The sequence below is a fragment of the Octodon degus genome, unplaced genomic scaffold, assembly GCF_000260255.1.
Source record: "Octodon degus isolate 3935 unplaced genomic scaffold, OctDeg1.0 scaffold00101, whole genome shotgun sequence".
Lineage (NCBI taxonomy): Eukaryota > Metazoa > Chordata > Mammalia > Rodentia > Octodontidae > Octodon > Octodon degus.
Window position 1 is genome coordinate 4,189,792 of NW_004524677.1, and position 5,645 is coordinate 4,195,436.

The following is a 5,645-nucleotide window of genomic DNA, read 5'->3' on the forward strand; positions in this document are numbered from 1 at the left end:
TCTTCCTGTAATAGTGTGGTGAGATGTAGTGTTCACACAGAACTTTGTCTGTTCCTTTGTTTTATTATGCTTAGAGTGAACCAGGTACTTAAGACTGTATCCTCCACTGCCCTTAGAAGGTGCTGCTCTTTCAGCTACACAGACCCCTACCACACTGGTCTGCAGCAACAGGGCCATCTCAGTGACATCTGCAGAGAGGAGCTCATCCTTACAAGAAGTTGCTGCTGTCACCTGCAGCAGCACAGGAGACTTAGCTGGTCCGGGATGTGCCAGCTAGCAGATGGGGAATCGCTGCTCAGTGTTGGAGCTGGAGATATCTAGCATGCTCTCTGCTCACATCCTATGGTCCTCATCCTTTTTGGGGAGCCCGTTGTGACCTGTGGCCATGTGTAAGGGGCTCAGTTGTGGTGGAGGGTGGGTCCAAATAATGTTCTGTTTCCTGTGTTACTGCTGATGCAGGATGGCCAGATTTAAAGAGCATGGTAGTCCTGTAGTAATTGCAGTTGAATGAGCTTATTAAAAGGCCCAGGCTGTTGTGGGCCCACGGCTGTGTACTTGGAGCAGCCGCCTCACTCACTATTAAACCGGGACTGAAAAAATCATATTAAGCAGGCCAGCTCTAGGCCAGAGAATTAATAATTTCCCTGTCCAGTGAGACCCAGCAGTAACATAGACCTGAAAGAGTTTTAGTGACAAGTATGAGGCTTTGTTTTAGAAATATTTGATTTATTAATTGAAAACTAAAAGCATGTTTCATTTAATATATTCATTTTGTATATTCTATTCAGTTAATTTGGTTTTGGGAAATAGTCTAGCTTAACTTCGAAAATAGGCTCAATAATGAATTTTGAGGTAAGGGAGATCTAGCTTTGAGGCATGAGGGTCTTTGCTACTTTAATTAGTAACATGACTGTAACATGTATCACTATGTACGTACTGTAGCTATAGATAGTGATATGGCCCTCATCAGGATCTTGTGAAGAATAAATAATATGTATTGCTCTTCTGGATGACGTGTGTGTGTGTGTGTGTGTGTGTGTGTGTGTGTGTGTGTTGTTTGTTTGGTTTTAATGTGTTTGGTAGAGAGTCTCACTACAAAGCTTGGACTCATAGTGATCCTCCTATTTTCAGCCTCCCGAGTGCTGGGATTATAGGAATGCGCCACTACATCTCACTATACTTGAGGGTGGGGTTGGCGCAGCATGTGGTGCCTGCAATCAAACCCTGGTCCCTGCACTTGCCTAAGCAGGCACTTAGTCTGCTGTGCTATTGCACCAGCTCTAAATAATATATTAAAGTGCTATCATTGGTTTTTTTATTTTTATTTTAGGGAATGGTCTACAGGGTCTCACTACTAGGTCAGACTTGTAGTGATCCACCTGTCTACAGCCTCCCAAGAGATGAGATTATAGATGTCCAGTCTCAATTGCCATCTCAGCGTGCCCTGGGGGCAGGGCCAGCACAGTAGGCCCCGGGGATTGAACCCCAGACCCTTACGCCTGCTTGCAGGTGCTTTAATCCACTGAGCTATTTGGCTGGCCCTAAAGTGCCATCATTGTTACAGACATTTAGTATGTGTTATGGCTTGCATCTAGATGTTCCCCCAAAGCCTCGTGCACTCATAGTGGGGCTTTTTCCAGGTGGCTGGGTCTAGAGTATGTAATTACTAAATTAATCTGTTGATGGGTTTGGCATAATTCTGGGTGTGGGTACTGGGAAGGCCCTCTGTGGGTGTGAGTGCTTACAGTGGTAAACCTTGATAGGATATAAGGGACAGAAAGGAGGATGCTGTGGCTGCTTGCTGCTGGTCTGTGGCCTTGCTGTCTTATGTCTTCCATGAGCTGTTTCTCCTCTGCGGTAGCCCTCTGCTGTGCCACCCTGCCTCAAGGCCACCCAACTATGACCTGAACCCTCTGCAGACTGTAAGATACAGCAAGACTGTGTTCCATTAACTTTTGGGGCTGGTATTTTGTCTCAGCGAGCTTAGTACTAAGAAGTACTAAACATGTATTACCCATTATTATTGATTAACCAGATAAATCTCTAAAATGAGACATTCTGTATGTGACACTGACTAGTCAGGAAGTCTTAACACCATTTTGAGACACAATAATAGTGTTTTGATTTTAGATAATATACTTCTTCTTCCTTACATTATTTCATAGACTGAAAAACTTTGAATATTTCTCTTATTTTTTCTGTGATATTCAGTTACTTACAGAGTTATTCTAGTCTAATTCTCAGTAGTGAAATGTGCAAAGATCATTGCCTTAGACTTTTTTAAATTAAATGTGTAAGACTTAGTAATTGAAACTCATCCTGATCAGTGATGTGCCACATAAAGGTTATTCATTTTGGGGGTGGGTTTGGCACATATATATTACATTTGGATCATTTTAAATCTCTTTCCTCCCTTCTTTTCCTTTTTTCTCTGTTTCCCTTACTTATCTCCAAAAAATTTGATTTCTTGTTTCCTAGCATTCTCCTTTACTCTTTATTTATATTTTAGATTTCTACTTGACATAGATGGACAGATAGTAGTACAATAATGTGGGGGGCTTGAATATTCCACTCCAACAAGTAGACAAGCCAAACAGACAAAGTCATTAAAGAAATATCAGAGTTGAACCACACCATTGAACAAATGGGTTTAACTCTGTGTGGTGTTTTATTCAACAACAGCTGAGTTCACATTCTTCTTAGTAGTCCACAGAACTTTCTCTAAAATACACCATGTTTATGTACAAAAGAATAGAAATAATCTTTTGCATCTCTTCAGATAATAATAGAATGAAACTAGATGTCAACAATGATAGAAAGTATAGAAACTACACCAAATCTTAAGAGATTAATAATATATTCTTTTTTTTTTTTCTGGAACTGGGGATTGAACTCAGGCCCTTGCGCTTGCCAGGCAAGCGCTTATCCTACTGAGCCATCTCCCCTGCCCAGTAATATATTCTTGAATAATTGGTGGGTCACAGAAAAAATTAGGGAAGAAATTTAAAAATGTTTAGAATCAAATGACAGTGGTAATGCGGCATAATCAGATCTTTGGGCTGCTTAAGCACAAGCTCCTGAGCTCAAGAGGCTGATCTGACTCAGGGTCAAGGCCCAGGAGTTTGCACTGTGGCCAGCACCTCTTTCTCCAAGGGCCATGCTTAGAGGAGCACTGACTTGTGTGCTTGTGCTGGCACTCAGACCTGATGCTCTTTTAATGGATTAGGGCTCCAGAAGACATGTGTTCTACTTTTATGTGTTAGTTCCATACACCCCATTCCAGTTAGGGATCCAGTTTTGTCATCTGTGGTAATCACTATCCTGTTAGCCTCCCAAGACTGTGGCGACCATTAAACAAGAAGACAGATAAAGGTAGTAAGGTATTAAAATGGGAACATTATCTACTTGGCCCCCTTTAGAGCTGTTTTGGCCATCAAAGCAGGGAATAGGTCAAGATATTTTGTGTAATTTAATGACTCCATTATAGAAGTATTTGGAGGTGAGCAGTGAAAGACAACTGTTGCGTCATTAAGTATGGGTTGCAGGAAGGGGTGTCTCCAGCTGTATGAAATGCTGTTAGGCCAAGGGAGGAACTATCCCTTGTTCAGGATGCTGTACATGTTCCACTGTCTATTACTGGGAAATCAACTCTGCTGTCCTAAGTGGGCTCAGAGGGATATGTGGACATTGATATCAGTGCCCTAAGAATTTGTCTTTCCAGTAGAAATGTCAGCTTGGGATGGCTATTTTGGCCATGCACTATTGTCACCCAATATTATAAGGTATCACTATTCCACCACTGACCCAGTGCTAACAGATTGCTGTGATGCTATGTGATGTGCACAAGCTGTACTCTTTGGAATGTGACATTCTAACATAAAAATGGGTTGGAAAAACTCAGTAGAATCCAACTACTTGTGTATTTTCTGATGCTATTTCAATCCCCCACCAACCCACAAGGCCCCTGTTCTGGACTGTCTGGTGTACTGAGTGTGAATGAGCCTACTAGTTACTGGCCTGTGCTAGTGTCTTCCAATTATGTTACCCAACCTTTTGTCATTCTTTAATGTCTAGACCTTTTTTCTCTTTCTGAAACTCATCCTGATCAGTCCAGTTCTCTAGATTTTGGCATCAATGATGTGTCACATAAATGTTATAATCATTATATCTTAACTCTCCCACACCTTTTGAGTATGGGCTTTGCTTGTATATTTATTCATACATACACTGAAAAAATTTATAGGAGCATCTAGGGTTTCTCATGCGTATAATGTTATGATGTCTCTTAAATAAAATAATATGTAACAAAGATATGGTAACTAGGGCTGTGTGTGTAGTAAATGTGAGGACCCTGGAGGAGAAACCTAAGGAGAGATGAAGTAGGTGAGAGCTCTGGGTCAGGCTGATGAACTGATATTTGGCTGGTGACTGGTACTTTGGCTGACATGGAATGGGCAAACAGTGAGGTGGTTGAGTGAAGAGTGTTCAGCATTTACTACAGGTGTTGTTGCTGAAAATGAGACAGCTTTTAATTGTGGCATCAGTCCAAGAGGGAGCCAAATTTGAGAGGATGTTTCTGGAAAACATATAAAGAAAGATAGCAGTATTTTGAACAAAGAAACAAAGAACAAATAAAACTATTACTAAAGGATCAGTGATGGCTCCACAAATCATGTTGGAAATGTGCTCTCACAGGTAGAAATGAAATTGTATAAGCTTAACTGTTTTTGCTTGAGTTGCCTATGAAATATCAAGCTAAAAATAATTTTCAATATGTCTCTGCCATGGCTGTTTATCAAGACCTCAAACCATGTGGATAAGCCCAGGTGGTATTTATATTTATGTCAAGTACTTTAATACATACACAGATTGAGCATCCCTAATCAGAAAATCCAGAATACTCTTGAAATTGGAAACCACATTTCAGATAACAGAAACAACCTGTAGTAGATGTAACTGTCCAGTTTCTTTCTGTGAAGATTAGGTTTTGTTTGTGAGAACATGGGAGGCTAGGACTTTGAAATCCTTTGATCACTTTCTTAGAGGACTGTGTGTGGATCAAAGGTCAGGGCTCATGTGTTCCTTACGCCCGGCACAGAGTTGGCTCAGTGCTTGTTACCTAATATGGACCCTGTGGGTTTATTTAATAACATCTCAATTATATGAAATTTCACAGCTGGTATGGATTTCATGACATTCTACCCATTTATTTTGCCAAATCTGAATGGAGAAATTAAATTGGAGATAGAAACATAGCATGTTATGTATACATGTAGAATTTTAGCACTACACATGATTCTACAGGTTATTTCATCCTCGTTTCTTGTAAAGACTTTGAGGACCAGAGAGATTAAGTGATTTGCTTATGCTCTACCTTCAGCCAAAGCCAGAGCTCAAGGTCTCTTTCCACAAGCCTTTGAAGAAACTCCTACATCCATGACTCGTTCCAACATGAATTTAACTCCTGATCTTCCAAAACAGACTTTAGAAAAAAAAATTCTCCTTGTTCCTCTTAATTTCAAGATAGAATTTCTGAAAGAGCAAGTGCCTTTTCCTCTAGGCTTCTGCACAATGTAGGGGGCCACTTGGGTGCACTGACATTAATTTTTGGTGTCCTTTACGCCTGCTAAGAATGTTTGGAAAGG

General features: G+C 40.7%; 1 protein-coding gene across 13 annotated transcripts in view; it reads left to right on the forward strand.

The window, feature by feature from the left end:
• The window catches only part of Fam160a1 (family with sequence similarity 160 member A1), a 337,219-nt gene that overhangs the window by 278,142 nt on the left and 53,432 nt on the right, over positions 1-5,645 (forward strand). The window lies entirely within an intron of this gene.